The sequence below is a fragment of the Glycine soja genome, chromosome 17 (assembly GCF_004193775.1).
Source record: "Glycine soja cultivar W05 chromosome 17, ASM419377v2, whole genome shotgun sequence".
NCBI lineage: Eukaryota > Viridiplantae > Streptophyta > Magnoliopsida > Fabales > Fabaceae > Glycine > Glycine soja.
Window position 1 is genome coordinate 14779583 of NC_041018.1, and position 17369 is coordinate 14796951.

General features: G+C 35.6%; 1 pseudogene; it reads right to left on the reverse strand.

The window, feature by feature from the left end:
* Window positions 1-410: 410 nt before the first annotated feature.
* Window positions 411-2880, reverse strand: LOC114392237 (annotated as a pseudogene).
* Between the last annotated feature and the right edge of the window lie 14489 nt (window positions 2881-17369).

A 17369-nucleotide genomic window follows, 5' to 3' on the forward strand; every position in this document is an offset into this window, starting at 1 on the left:
GAGGAATTTGGCATGATTGTTCTTTATAAAATATGAGGCATTATGTGATTAAAAGCTCTAATATTTTTGTAAGAACAATGTTATAAAGAAAAAAGAAATTGTATATTTGTACCAGTTTTTTAATACGATAAAAAAGAGATGAAAATAAAAGAAAAGAAAAATGTTAGAGCAAGAGTGCTCTCAAATGCTGTCTAGCTGTGAAAAATTTAGGACTTTAGAAACTAAAAAGATTAATGGGATGGAAACAAGTAAAATAGAAAATAAAGTAATGCATGTATAAATAATTGTTAAGATTCTTGGTTTGTTAGAAATAAATTCTATAAATAAAGTATTTGCACAAGATGAGTTTCATCTTCTCTTATACTTTGAATTCTATGATGTTTGGCCTCATCGAGTAAGAGTACTATTAATTAATCTGAAACAATTAATTCATTCAGCTCTTGGGATCACTCCCTCTTTTTAATTTCTATGGTCAAAAGCAGTTACCATAGAATAGAAACTAATAGAAGAATATTTTCCCCCTTTCTTGTGAATGAAGGCAACAAACATACTAGGCGTGCCAGTGTAAAATCCCATGCTAGCAGCGTCATATAACTCATTTCATGCCTTACCCTTTTTGTTTTTGACACTGCCAGTTTTCTTCCAACATTTGCAGTCACTAGACTCATCCTTCCACACTTTCTTCTCTCCCATGCTCTTCTCCCAGTGAAAGGTTCTTCTACAATGTAACTCGTGCCTATATAATATAATCCAAACACGAAAATAGTTAATTAATTAAGATCCTCCATTCACCACTTCAATGTGTGGTTGTCTCTAATGATTGATATTTGACAACTAACATAAATGTACCAATGCATTGCACAATTAAACCTTAACCTCCCATATGGAACTAAATTAAAATGAGACAAAAGAAAGAGGAAAAACAAGATATTAACTTCAGTGAGGAACTCACTTTTCATTCTCCTCGTTTTCTGACTCAAACTCACAACATCAATTCGATTTCGACCCATCACAAATTCATTTATTTCTTGGCATTTGCCATACCACCTTGCCTGAGTTGAGGTAAATAGCCACGTGGAATTCATTTGCTAGTTAAAAAACCCTGCTGCATAGCATGGTATCTTGAACCCCTCTGTGTCAATGAACGCTAAACAATCCATCAAGCTCTCCTTGGTGAGCCCTTTCATGTCAAAAGCCTGTGATCTTCTCCACAAACTCTTTCCGTGAGGACGCGCCGCACCCGATAGGCACAGTGCTCTTGTGGCATCACTGATGGCACATTCTGAATCTCTAAGAAGCAAATAGCTCTGAGCTCTATTGCTATGAAGCACAATCCTCTCTTTTCTTAGTTTTAAAGGACACAAATTTAAAGCCTCTGAGTACTTCACCACAGCATTCTCAATCTCCCCAGCAAAAAAACTCTTACGTCCTTCCTTTTTCAGAACACATGATAAGGCTTCTTTTTCTCTCAATTCTTGCACACTCAATAGTTTCTCTTTCTTCACTCTCTCCACCTTCAAATTCCACAACTCTTCCAACCTTCTTGTCCTTTCACTATACAAACTCACCTTGCAAATCTTGATTCTGTGGAAATAATGTAAGAGAACCTTCATGATTGCTTTTCCAATTACTTTGTGTTTCCCTTTGATGTCTCTTAGTTCAACCAAATCAGCAAGCACAGGAGCAACTTTGTCCATCACTTTATACCTTGTAACTGGGTCTATGAGAAGCTGCACAAGACTTTCAATAACCATGCGTTGCCTTTCATCTGAGGATCTTGAAACATTACACAAACTCTCTACCACTTCTTGCAAATTTGCTATGCTTTCTCTTCCCATTTGGGTGTGACAGAGTTTTCAAAAGTCCTCCACAAGGTGAAGATGGGTTTTTTAGTCCCCCCCCGCCCCCCCACATTCCACACAAGTCCTTCAAGAATTTCTTCTTGCATATTAACCTGAGAGATCTTTCTCTGCATGCAAAAGAATTAAGAAGATAGAGAGACCAACATTGAAGCTGGCTAGCCCATTCTTCTGCCTTTATGTTCTCCAATTCAAACCCTCCAAGCCCTCTTGTTAGAAGGTTCCTATGGTACTTCAATCTCTCTGACTTTTTCAGCCCAACAAACTCATCATATACCTTGTTTAGGCACGTGGAAGCTATGTTCATGGCTGCTTCTATGATTTCTACTTCATGCGCTTCAACAGATTCAAAAGTTGCTTCATGGCTAGCTATATGAGCCAGTGCTCTAAGTGCAACCCTTTGTTCAACCCAACTTATCTTACCCTTAAGAAGTTCAAGTAAAGGCTGAACCACTAAGCACTTAACAGCTCTTTTGGCAAACTTGGCTTTCTTTATGGTATAGGAACCAATGATATGTGCAACATAATAGGGTATGCATATGTTTTGGTGCCTAAGAAGCCAACTTCTATTAGTGACACCTTTGCTAATAAGTTTGGTCATGCATGTGAAGATGCCAAGGGAAGGGAATTCTGGGTCTTTTGGTTTAGTCATGGAGATTTTCCAAAGCCCACTTAAGACCAAGACATGTTCTTGGTCGTCTCTGAGAGGCATTTGTTTGAAGTATTTGGATATTTTGGCTCTTCTCGGAGAAGGGAGGGTTTCAGACAAGATGCAGAAGAAACAGGAACAGTTCAAATTGTGACTAGTCTTGCTGATTGAAATTTCTGGGATTCGGGATTTCATGGCTTACGGAAATGGATTTGAGATTGAAGTTTTGAATGGTTTTTGTCTTGTAGGAAACTCACTAATTATATTTGATAAAATTGATGTCTTTCACTATTCAATGTATCTATGTCTTGTTACTCAATAATTAGGAAGGATATAATTTTTTAATACTATGTAGTGTATACACTGGCCGACGACCTACATTAAGGTTAGGTTGCACTCACTCAATTTTAAAAACTCACAAGTAAATTTTGTCTTTACAATTTTTTTTTGAGTAAAATCTTGTATTTAGTATTCTACACCACTAAGTGTATAGGTTGTTGATTAGTGACCGATTGATCCTGGGATTAAATTCAGAAACAGTCTTTTTACATATATAAGAGTAAAACTGCATACAATGATTTTATATTCACATAGAGAGAAGCCATAAGTTTTTATGTGAAGTATAGGTTAAGCACTATGTAACACTAAATATATTAATTTTAAATATTTTAAGTAGAATTAGTTGAAGGATTTATGTGATCTCTACAAAAAGAGTTGGATTATATATTGATAGTTTAATTGGGCAGAGTGGAGGCTTAGGGGCTCGTGATAGTGAGTTGAGTAACACATGCATATGTTAGTATGTTACACAGTGCAGAAAGTAAGTTTCATAAGCGCCACCTTCCCCACCAAGTGACTCTGTTCAATCCGTGGGAGGCAAGTTGCTTCTTCAAAAGGCGGATCCAAAGTTGAAGAAAATTCTAAGGGCAGCTGTTTCTCTCTCAGAAGTATAAGTATATACTCTGACACGGACACTGATGGTATGAACACATACACAACTAAAGTTTAAAACGTAGAACTTAGAGACACATTCTTAAGCTTTATATATTCATCTTAAAACAAGTTAAGCTTTATAATTTTCATATCATAATAAGTCGCACTGAGAGTCATTATATTTCACAATGAAAAACTTTATCTCTTTACAAAAAATTCTAAGAAAACAATTTGACAGGTTCTTTTATAAAATGTCTCACAAAACTAAATTATCAAGAGATACCATCATCAAAAAGAAAAAAAAAACTTGGTAATATTAATTTAATATTTAAGTTGATTTGTTTTAAAAAAAATATATATAAAAAAAATGTGTTTAAGGTATGCGTTTGGCTCATACATCACTATGTCAAAGTCTAAAAAAATCAAGAAAAAAAATCGAACATTACAAAACACGTCTAACATGTGTCAACTTGTGTTAGCGTTAGAAACGTGTTAAACACACCGACATGTCAACATATTCGTTTGCCAAGTAGCTAACTTTCTAGATAACTTTCTAGATATTTTCTCTACAATCGGTTGCCAAGTAGCTACCCTCCCAAAATATGCATCTACAAGTATCCCCAAATACAAAATGGAATTTTCATCACTTAACAGTTCAACATAGACGCAAAACTTTGTATATACAACTTTGTCACCCCAATCCCCACCAGTTTACTTTTGTAAAAATTAACTTTTAGACCCACCACTAGCTCAAAACATCTTAAAATGGCTTTCAAGGTAATAACATTCTGAGTGTTTGGTTGGCACATAAAAAGCGCATCATCCGCAAACTGTAGAGAAGAAAGATGTACCTCTCTGTTCCCAATTTTGCATCCCGCAATTAATGATTTCTCCAGTGTCGCTCTCATCATACCTCCTAGTCCTTCCACCACCAAAAGGAATAAAAAAGGGCCTACTGAATCCCCTTGCCTCAAACCTTTTTGCATTGTGGATTCTTAAGTAGGACTCCCGTTTATCAGAACCAACATAGAGACTGACTCAACACACCCTTTCATCCAAGGAATCCATTTAGCACAAAAGCCACATCTATCTAACATGTAATAAAAAAAAAAGACCATCTCACATAATCATAAGCTTTTTCGAAACCTTCAATATGAAACATGGTTTTTTCTTTTCTTTGGCTTCTTGGATAACCTCATTAGTGATAACCACTCCATCCATCATATTCTGTCCTCCTAGAAATGTTGATTGAGATTCATCTATCACCTTATGTAGAACCCTTCTCAGCCTGGGTGTTAGCAACAAGGTTCAAGAACCTCAGATACCACCAAAGGTCTAAGAAGGAAGGCCCAAAAGGACTATTAAGTGCCCTGGCCATTTGGACGATTACATCTAGCTAGTTATTAGAATTAGTTAAAATAGTTTCTAGATGTTTGTTTCTAGAATTTTGTTATTAGAGTAACAAGGGAAAATTTGTTTCAATTAGTAGTGTCATTTTGTTAGTAATGTTATTGCAGGGTAGTGGAGTAGTGGAATTTTGTTATCGCAAATCCACTCAGAATGTGTATAAATATCATAAGTAATGAAAGAATAAGGGAGATGAATTTTCCAAAATTACTATTAAACTTAGTTATAGGAGGTTACCTTGTCCTCAAATACAAGGAAGGGTTCCCAGCCCTTAACAACTGGTCTGACCTACCACGGCCGAACACACAATCCGCAAAACCACTACTGACTGTTTGAAAGAAGCCCTCACCTGTTTAACCCTCCACCACGACTCCCTCGCAGACCGCCACTCTGTTTTTGTCAACAAGGTTGACTCATTGCTCAACCGCCTCAACCAGATTACCACCATACCTCCTCTACCTTCTCCCTTTCCCCCACACAATGTCACCACGTCAAATTAGACGTTCCACGCTTTGACGGTCATGACCCCATGGGATGAATCTTCAAGATCTCCCAATTTTTTTATTACCAGGGAACGCATGATGAGGAGCACATCATAATCACGTCCTTCTACATGGACGGACCCGCCCTTAGTTGGTACCAGTGGATGTACTGCAATGGGTTTATCACCTCCTGGACTCGTTTTCTCTAGGCCCTGGAATTGGGTTTTGCCCCTTCGTTCTACAACGATCCCAAGGGTGCACTCTTCAAGCTGTCTCAACACGACTCCATGAATGACTACTTGACCGAGTTTGAGAGACTTACAAATCGCATCATCGGCCTAAGTTGTTTTATTTTTGGTCTCTTTCCGAAAATACGTTGGGAGGGGTTGGCTCTATAACCCATCTCCTTACCCCAAGCAACTGCTCTAGCTAAATTGCAAAAGGATAAGCTCATTAACTGTTGGCCTAGGCCTAAACTTTTTCCCCCAAACACCACGATGCCCATTTTAGTTCCTCCCAAACCCAAACCACCCTTCATTCAACGAACCCCTGATGAAATGACATTCCGCCGTGAGATGGGCCTATGTTATGATTGCGACGATAAGTGGAATTCTACCCACTGTTGCAAAGGTCGTGTTCTTCTCTTCATCGCAGACCCCGAAAAACCCAATGCCTTCCACGAATTCCCCAACTTAGATACCACACACTTCAGCCCTGATCACCAAGCCCATTCATACCTTACCCCTTCTATACCTCACATCAGTTTAAATGCCCTTTACGGCCTCCCTACACCCGAAACCCTTTCGCATATATGGCTTCATCAATCAGGCACGTCTTACTATCTTAATCGATAGTGGCAACACCCACAATTTTATTCAACCCAAAGTCACAAAATTCCTCAACCTTCTCACTCAGGACACCTCCCCTCTGCGAGTCATGGTGGGCAATGGTTCAGTGCTGGATTGCCCAACGACGACACTACAAATCCAACACCATACTTTTACGGTGATCGTCCATGTATTGCCCATAAGTGAAGCCGACGTTGTTTTAGGAATTGAGTGGTTGAAGCAATTGGGCATAGTCACCATTTATTACACTTCCTTTATTATGAGATTCACCCACTTAGGCTAACTTGCTGAACTTCACGCAGAAGTTATTGGTGGGTCGTCTCCCATTTCAACCTCATAGGTCAAACGTTTGATTCAAGCCTGCTCCACCACGCCCCTATTTCATTTATCCGTAGTACCCTTTACACCACCCGACCCGCCCGGAAATCTGATTCACCCCATCCCCACCATCGAGGCCCTTGTCACCAAATTCGACTGCATCTTCCAAACACCACTTCACCTCCCACCACCTCGTCAGATTATACACCACATTAACCTTGCTCCCACGGCCCAACCAGTAAATGTACGCCCGTACCGCTATCCGTATTTTCAAAAGGCCGAAATCGAAAAGCAGGTGTTCGAATTACTTAATGTTGGATTGATTCAATTGAGCAGGAGCCCCTTTTCCTCTCCAGTGTTGTTTGTGAAGAAAAAGGATGGAAGTTGTGCATGGATTACTGCGCTCTCAACTCCATCACCATTTGTTGATTAATAACTGCTAAATATGAGTTGTCTTTTATAATAGAAATATAATGGAAATATCTTTTAAAATATTTATTCAATAAATATTTCTGGCTTAAATGTTAGGAATTGATATTTTTCTTATTTACGCCTTGCAGATATGAAAAGGAAGGATAAAATCCAAAAAGATGCAGAAAATATCAAAAATATGAATAAGGAAGATTTTTGGCATCAAGTCCAAGTCCACTCCAACAATTATAAAAAGGGAGTCAAACCAAGGAGAAAAGACATACCGAGTCTCAGAGCACTCTAATACACACCTAAAGTCTTAGAACTCTCCCTTAGGGAATTCTTTCTTCTCTCTCGTCATTTTTTATTCCCTTTTTTCCATCCATTCTATTCCATTAGTTCCTATACTATTTTTTAAGTGTAAGGTCCCTTGGCCCCTTATGGTTATGAGAGGCTAAATTCTTAGTTAAGGTCCGACAGGCCTAAAAAGCCAAAAGATGTATTGTACACTTCATATCTATCAATGCAAACATGTGTTTTCTTTCATATTATTCTTTCTTATTTTAATTTCTTGTATCATTCATTCTTGCATCATCTTTAGGGGTTAGGTGTTCACTAGAGGGTAATCCTTAATAGAAATACAAGGAAGGTCTTGCATGCATCTGTTTTAGGAATTAGTCGCTCGATAGAGGGTAATTTCTAATAGAACTAAAAGGAAGGGGTATCTTAATAAAATCATTGCTAGACATAGAGTGGTTGCATTATGCCCATGCATCAAAGCAAGCATTTAGAATTAGAATTTCATGCATTTTATCTATTGAATCTTTGCAAGGACATTTGGGAGATAGGTAGGTAAAATAGGCTTGTCATCGTGAGACAACAGGGACAAGTATTGTAATAGATGTGGGTAGAAAAAATTCACCTGATTGGTAGAGAAAAATATCAAATAATGCATCTTAGGCAAATAAGGCATGCTAGGTCCTAACATTCCCATCTCATTGAATTCCCTATTATTTTTTTTGTTTTCTACTAATATCTATTATTTAGTTACTATTTTTTTACTCATCTTTTACCTCATCTTATCTTTTCCTCTTATAAATTGAATATTATCCAACACAAGTACAAAACAAAGTCCATGTGAAAATCGACAATCGGACTTCTGAGTCTTTACTACTTGTGATAAATAGGTGCACTTGTCAACGAGTTAACAAGTTTTTGACTTTGTTTGTCCTCAAGCAAAAACAAAAATGAGAGCAGACTCCAAATGCTCCAACACTTTCAATAGCTGAAATTTTTTAAATTCCCTTCATGTTATGCTCCCCTTCATGTTATGCTTTCTCTCTCTATTTCCTCTTCTCACTCCCTGATTGTTTGGATCAGTAGCCACCTGTCCCCTTCCTTTAACTAAATCTGTTAGGCCAGGTGTCATTTAACATGTGGCATTCTCTGTCATAACAAGCATTTGTTGCTTTTGCACTCCCAAACTGCATTTTTAATTTCTACATTTGAAAATTTTGCAACCAGCCAAGTGTTGTCCTCTTGATTGATAGATTCAAATCTGACCCCATCTAGAGACATGAAGGGCTCCCCACTCTCCTCGTATCTTATTGCAAAAAAAAAAAATTGACTTCCTCCTTCACCTTCGTCAGTTCCTCTAACACACCCCATTTACATGAAGCCCCTTTAGAGAATTAGTTCTTAGGTGCCAATTAATAGAAGAATCTTGTATTATCATCTCCCTCCTTGAACCACATAGCCCTTGACTTTTGAAACAGAAAACATTCGTTCCTCTTTGAAGGGGTCCAAAATTTATCCATAATTTGTCTTCTTTGCTCAAAATCCTGCATAGAAAAATTGCCTTGGTCTTCAAGTAAATCCAAGTCACCAATCTCTCACACCAAATTTGTCTTTTTCACTTCGAGATCCCCAAAGACCTCCACATTCCACTATCACAATGCTACCTTCAATTTTTTCAGCTTCTCTTTAAAAGCATAAGCTGCCCACCAAGTTTAGTTTGCAAAAGTATTCAAAGTCTTACTTTTACAAAATTAAATTTTTAGACAAAATTTTATTCTCAAATATATGCATGGAGGTAACCAAACATGATTTCAAACTGCTTATAAAAAAATCATAATCCTAAATTAATTTTATTCTCAAAGATACTTTTAGAACACTTCCGTGCGTAGTCTTCATTGGTGAGATGACGAAATGCAAAATCTTATTGTGACTCTTCTTTGTCTACATTCCTTTTATTTGTTGCTAACGAAGGAACTTAGATGAACCTATAAATGCGCATCAGATTTTCCTTCTACCAAAAGTATGGAATGTCAGTCTCACCGATATATACAATCAATATAGGAAAAAATAATCATTAACTTGGAGTTAAAGAAACTGATGCGTACGTGTATATCGCTTACTCGCTATTTGATCGTCTTCTTTATGCATATTGGTATGCCTTAATAGCCAAGAAATCAAAAGTAGACTCGATGTAAGAAAGTGAATAATACAGTGATTAAAAGCTTTTGACATTTGATAATTGATAGCTTGTCACTAATACAAGGCTGTAAAGCATGTATATATCATGGCATTGCCACTTTTATATCTTTTCTCCCTGGCCCTTTTCTTAATTATTACTCTTACTATTTATATTTGCTTTTCATTCCGTTACTTTGATTGCAAGGACACGTTTTACCTTTAAGAATAAGCGTTAAGTTACAATGAAGTAACAAGGGAAAAAAAATATAGTAATGATTTTGAAGATTTAAACTTATAAGATTAAAGTAAATACACTACTAAAAAAGCTATGTTCTACGACTATAGTACAACATTGGTGCTTGGGTCACCGTTGTTGAATATAGCACGGTGGCGTTTTTGTAAATACCACGAGATGAACGACAACGTTTTCAGCCAAAAGCGAAGTGGTATTTGAGGCTGTTCATTAACGACCACGTTTTAGTACAAAATGTCATTGTATTTAACTACAAGCATTCAATAGAACCTCATCTTCTAATACATCACCGTGGTTGTTGCATTTTTAAAATTAATTTTTCATTAAGGAAAAAATTGTGCCGTCATTATCTATGAAATGGCCTTTCTTTTTACCCTTGATCCCTAGCCTCAGAAAAACAATACCTAGCCTCTTCCATTACCTTATTTTGGAAGTGAGCATCGAGGGATCAGCGATGATCCAGCTGGCGATGGTTCCAATCGGAACGGTGCCGTCAAACGTGTTGCGGGACTACTACTCTATGCTGCTCTCGCTGCACACGATCTCGTTCTCCGCAATCAGCTCCTTCTACACCGAGCACCAAAAATCTCCCTTCGTCGTCTAGCCCTGGGACTCCGGCTTCCTCCTCTTTAAGTTCATCCTCAGCGGCGAGCCACCGAGTCCATGGGAGGACTCCCAGTCGCATCGCAAAACCCTCGTCGGTGAAGGCGCCGGCACCAGAGTGATTGAGGCTACGGAGGCTATGACGGTTAGAGCGTAGGGTTTTAATATTAAATATTATGTTGAAGTTGCATTGGAAATCTCAGGAGAATTCACTGCTACACTTCCAATAGAAAACTTTCCATTTTTAATTCATCAAGGCACTGATTAGCATTTTCCTTAATGAAATCATCCCAAAAATATTATTTATTTAGTTCAGATTTTATTTCCAATGATTCTTTTGATTCCCATGATATTAGTTTATTTTTTCTTATATTCAAATTTGGAGGAGTTACATTTTATTCATTGAGTAAATCTATTTTCCAACATCCTTGTTCCGTTAATTTTATCTTGTTACCAGCTCTACTTTCATTTTTCATGCGAGTTCTTTCGTTCAGTTTGTTGCAACTTTGTACTGAATGTGAAAGCAATGACTTCCAAGATTATTTTGATGATGCCAAAGAATCAAGAGTTAAGCAAGTTTTAAAGAATCAAGAGTCAAAAAGCTTCAAGAATCAAGTCTCAAAGAATCAAGATTCAAGAACAATCAAGTTTCAAGAATCAAGATTCAAGAACAATCAAGATCAAGATTCAAGAATCAAGAGAAGACTCAATCAAGATAAATACTAAAAAAGTTTTTCAAAACATTGAGTAGCAAAAGAATTTTTCACAAAATCTTTTACCAAAGAGTTTTACTCTCTGGTAATCAATTACCATGAGGTAGTAATCAATTACCAATAGCCAGCATTGTTTTCAAAACTGATTTACAAAGCTGTAATCGATTACCATGAGCATGTAATCGATTACCAATGTTTTAAAACGTTAGAATTCAAATTTCAAGAGTCACAACTAGTGATAAAACATTTTCAAATCATTTTTAACTTGTGTAATCGATTACACAATACTTGTAATCGATTACCAGAGTTTCTAAATATTTTGATTTTCAAATTTAAACATGAAGAGTTACATCTATTGATGTGTAATCGATTACACTATGATGGTAATCGATTACCAGTGACTGATTTCGAAAAATAAATTACCAAAAGTCACAATTCTTAAAGTGACTTGTTTCTGAAGAGTTTTTCAAAAGTCACAATCTTTAAGTGACTAGTTTTCAAAAGAGTCGCAATCTTTTAAATTGATTAGTTTTAAAGAAATTGCCAAGAGTTACAAACTTTAACTTGAGTCATCAAATGACTATAAATATGTGACCATGACATGAATTTTAAGAACAAGTTTTTTTATAGAACTTTCTGATTCATTTCTCAACATCTTTCTAAGAGTTTTTGTTCAATACTTTCTCTTCCAAGAAAAGTTCATTGTTCAAAAACTTGTGCTACTCTTCTTCTTCATTCTCTTCTCCCTTTGCCAAAAGAATAGAAGGACTAACCGCCTGAATTCTTTTGTGTCTCCCTTCTCTCTTTCCAAGAGAATTCAAAGGACTAACCGCCTGAGAATTCTTTTGATTTTTCCCTTCCCCTTAAACAAAAGATTTCAAAGGACTAACCGTTTGAGATATCTTTTGTTTCCCCTTACAAAGATTCAAAGGACTAACCGCCTGAGAATCCTTTCTCTCAACACATTGAAGGGTACATCCTTTGTGGTACAAGTAGAGGGTATATCTACTTGGGTTGTTGTACTGAGAACAAGAGAGGGTACATCTCTTGTGGATCAGTTCAAGTGGAGGGTACATCCACTTGGCTGTTCAAAGAGAATAAGGGAGGATACATCCCTTGTGGATCTTTGGTTTGTAAAGGATTTTATAAGGTTGAAAGAAATCTCAAGAACCGGTGGTTGCTTGGGGACTGGATGTAGGCACGGGTTGTTGCCGAACCAGTATAAATCTTGTGTTTGTCTTCTTCTTCCCTACACTCTTTAATTTTCGTTGTGTACTTTTAATTGCGGCTTTTACTTTTGGTTTAGTTATTGGTTTTGTTCTTTACTTTCTTAACTTAGTAGTAAAAGCCTAGTTGAATCTAGTAGCATTAAGAAGGATAAATTTTTTAAATAGTCAAGACACGGTCATAATTAATTCAACCCCCCTTCTTAATTATTCTAAGGCCATTTGATCCAACACTGAAAAGAAATCTTTGGTACGAATGGGTCAATACTAAAAAGATTAACAGGGAACTGAAAAGGCATGATTTGGTATGCCTTTTTGTTATTCGTGCAAATAACTTTAAGCAATTTATCAGGAATGCCCATATATATCCTTCAGTTCCTCTGAAAATTAGTCCTTGACTCCTTGGTATGTGTTTGAGCAAACTTCTTGAGGTTGCTTATTTATTAGGAAATAATATAACTTTGTCCAATAAATTATTGACTAAAAGGAAGAATAAAGAAAAGAAAATTTCCTAATATTCCTTTGAATGTGTTGAAATCTGATCTTGACTTTATTGAGGAACAGGAGGAAGGTACACATGGATTGACTTTATCTTATTATCCTTTTTATTTGTATTTTGCAGGCAAATGGTAATTGTTGTTGTGATATATCAACTTTGTGACTCAAGTACCATTATGCCTAAGAAAAAGGGACAGGGACAACCAAAAGGATCACAGGCGAAGAATTGTTAAGAGAGTGCCTATGGCAACTTGAATAGTTGCACTAATCCATCAAATATTGTTGAAGTTGATCCTGGCTGTGAAGAACCAGAAGATGAAGGTATGTTTAGTGGTTTTTATTTTCTCAGGTTAAATAGGATCTTTTAATACAATGAAAAAAATGGTCTTTCATTTCATACAAATGAAAAGCATTATCTTAAGATACCTTTACTGATAGTCTGATATTGTTTACCTTCCTATATGTTTATTCATTATATCATATTCTGCTCCTCACCCCCAACAAAAAGGTACAATTGTTAGTGTTATACCATAAAATTTTCCACTCTATACCAATCTTACCTTTTTCCGAATTTCCCCTTCCAATGATCACTACTAGCAAATAAATCCATTATTCTGTTCTGATATAATTTATTTTAATTGAAATGTCTATTTACCTTTGAGATAAAAGCCTCTCCATAGACAGATAGATCTTATTGTCAAGATTTAATATTTTCATTTTTATTTATGGCCCTTATTCGCTTCAAGTGACTTAGACACTTCAGTCTTGTAACTTGTTCCTTTAATTATCACTGACCAACAAATACATAAAAATTGAAATGTACAACAATATTTCAGATATTCATGTGCTGCTAGATTAAACTTTATGGATCATTTTACTTCTTAAGTTGTAACTTTTTTACTTTTTTCCACTAAGAAGTGAGCTTTTTCTAACATAATTATTATTTTCACCTGTCTGAAATTTTTACTGATAATGATAAATTCTAGTTGTTCAATCAATTTTTTATCTACTATTTTACTCATTAATGCATTTTTTGTGACTGTTTCATAAATTTAATATTATTTTTTATAAATATTGCTACTACTTTTAAAAGTGGTAATGTCATCCTTCATAATATCGTTTATTTGTCTACACAGATTTTCATTTATATTGACTAATGGGTTTCTATAGTTGATTGTCACTGTCAGTAAGGATTGTACATGTCGTCTATGGGAAGTTGATGGTAAACAACTACAAGTTATTAAGGAGCACATGTAAGTTATAAACACGAATTCTTGATTGTTGAGAGTTAAAATTTTAATTTTTAATATTTGGAATTTTTTGTGGCTCTAATTTAATAAGCATTGAAGATTATCTAGACTTTTGACATTCTGTGAACTGAGTATCTACAGGAAATTTCCATTGGTAGTTTGTTATCTTGAGTTCCTTGAATCCGTAATAAAAGTCATTGATTTATGTTAAGTTGTTAAGCCTTGAAAGACCTAACTCAAATATCATTTGTTAAGTTGTATAAGCCAGTTCTATTTGCCTTATATCTTGCAATTCCAACGTTCTAGTGCTTCACAAAAGTCATAACCTGAGTACTACCTAAACTGTTTTAAGGTCAAAGGAGTGAGTAATGGTTACATATTAACAATTTTTTGCCATTGATTAAAGAAGAGGTTAGATGAGAAACATAAATGTTATACTCTTTCTTTACACACTTTTTTAAATATAATGTTTTATTAATTGAAATTTATTAAAAATAATAAAATTATATATCTCACAAATTTTAGTTTTATGGATTAGTTGAAAAATTCATGTGTCAATCTTTATTTTTTTAAAAAAATAGTAACAGTTCTTTTTAGAGAAAAAAAAATTGTATATGTCACTTCTTATCGTAGTAGCTAGCCCATTTAATTTTGATGTATATCTCACCCGCAACTTGTATATCTCACTTCTTATCCCAACTTTGTCAAACCAGCCTACTTCCATGTGAACAATTTTCTTGTAACACATCAGCCCAATCCTTTTTATCAACTTAGAGCCAACTACATCAAAAAAGTATGACCTTATTGGATGATATATGGTGCCAGCCACACCAAGGGCAATAAACATTAATGCCCAAAACTTTGAGTCTTTACGGAGTTCATCTGCAGGCTCAAGGAAAGCATTTATCATGTTGGAGATAAGAAACCCCATAAGGGGCAGTATTGCCCCAGTTACTATGGCTGCTAGAGTCCCTAGGACTAACTCTGGGATTTCAGGCTTGTTAAGATAAACAAGGAGAAGGAATGAGACTTCGGGAGGTGAATGTGATACTACTAGAGGAAGAACTTCAGGTCCTTGTAAGATATGATTGATGAATCCCAAAAATAGTTGTTAAAGCATAAACTAACTTACATGGAGGCATAAAATATTGACAGAAATATACTCATGACTTGAGCTGGTGTATAGCCTTTCTCTAGTACCATTTTTGCTCCAAACCTCTGTTGGTTACAACTTATATACCCCACTTGAAAGCAGCTGCTGAAAAAGGATCACTTGTTTGAGTTAGCAACTTATATTTTTAGTATTTCCATCAAAAGTCACCCCCTAAAGTGACTTATGACTGTTTAGACGTAAAAAACTACAAAAAAACAACTTAAATTGGAAATTGCATGACTTAAACAAATTCAACAATAGATAGGAATGAAGATCCAAAAGTGAAAGAGAATAAAAAAACTTAGCAACTAGTGAACCAAAATAGGAAAAAAGAGGAAACTAAGATGCAAGGTCCACCTGTAAAACCAACATGAGTGATCAATACAAGAATAAGTAGTAGAAATAAGGTTTCCAATTACACTAATTTTTAATTTAATTGCTATTATGTATGACGCAGTTTAAATGTAATTTACTGTTTACTTGATGATTGCGAAATAATGCAAGTTATATTTAATTTAATTGCTTATTTAATGTCAAAATTCCTAATATTTTTTAGAGGCATTTGGGGAAGCTTTCCTTGAACACAAGGGCTGTTCTACGGAGTCCAAAGTGACCAAGTTTTTGGTTTGGCTGTGGCTGGAGGCTTCTTTGCTCTGTTCTTTCTGAGACAACTACATATTAGTGAGCACCATGACTGGTGATATTGGCTATTTGTACTATTAGTTTTTGGGCTGGTCTGCGTATTAGCATTACTGGAGGTATGAATCTTAGACGCCTCATTATTCTATTGTATCTACTTGCTACATTATGTGTTTGAATCCAATATTCACAATCCATTTTTTATGTGATAAAAGTCTTTTAAAATCTCAATCCAATATATCCCCTTAAGATAGAGGCCAACTTTGATTTCTAAGGTGTAGGGACGAATTGTTGCTTAGCGACCCCATTTAAATTTCATTGAATGTCTGTATTTCGTACTTTCAGTTATACTTGGAAAATGTTGCTTTGCCTTCTGATAATTTCATCTAGGCAGTTACAAAAGTATTAATTACTGCATAAATTAGATTTTGTTAATTTCACTTTGAAACATTTTTTAATTTGTTGATATTTCATGAGATGATGATGGGGGTGTCTGGTTAGGATGATACATTTGAGAAAGTTATGACTTTTCAGGGAAATTTTAGCAGTTGATCCATAATTTAGGGTCCCTCACTCACTGGCTCACTCCCTGACCTCACACAATACCCTTTTCTTTCCTATTGTGAATTCAATAGACAATAGTAGTGTTAGGTTAGGAATGGAAGGTTGGTATGCTCATATGAGTGGACACATGGGGAAAATTGCCCTAAAGGGGGCACTTTTGCAAACTTATTCCTTAAATAGGGTTGTTTTTAAACTAATTCCACAATGGTGTTGTTTTCTACGTAAATGACATGCAAAAACAATGCAAACTGCCAGCCCCATTGGCGAGTTTGTTGTGGTTGTGACACGTGGTATGTCATCACTGCCACTAGCAACACAGCCAGTGGTTGTCGCCACTTCTATTGGCGAGTCCAGCGTGGAGAGAACCCGCTGGTTTGACTGGCGACTTGAAGGCAGCAGCGTAGGTGCACAGACACACAGGGGTAGGGGTGTAGGTGCAGGGAGCTGTAGCCTTTGACGGAGAAGTCACCATTGTTGCTGGCGACTTGGGCTACGAGGATATCGCCATCCCTGCTGGCGATTTAAGCTTGGTGGATTATAAAATCCCCTTCAATGAGAGTGAAAGTGAGCTTTGACGGAGAAAACCTTGGCGAGAACGAGAGCTTCATCTTTTTTTCCTTCGTGTTCTTCCATTTTGTCAAAACCTTAGTAAGTTATTTATTTAATATTTTGTGTGCTTTATTTATTTAGATGTTTGTGTTCTGATAATTAAATTAGTTATTTTAGATATTATAAAGTTTATATATAATGAAATAGTTTTAGATACCATAACTTATTAATTTTGTATAGTTTAGTTTTAGTTCTTAATTTTATATGGTAGATTAGGTTTAGTTTAAATTTTATATATTATGTTAGTTTTAGTTATTATAAGTTATTAGTTTCATATACTATGTTAATTAGTTAGAATGTTAATATTATTTAGTTTACTTATTTTAAGTTTTTTATTGAAATATATGATAGGTTATTATGGGTCTAGTACTTATTTAGTTTGTATGGTATTATTTAAGTTATATATATTGTTTAAATTTTTGTTTCCATAGTAATTTTTCGATTTATTTTAATTTATTTGCATAAGATATGTTATTTAA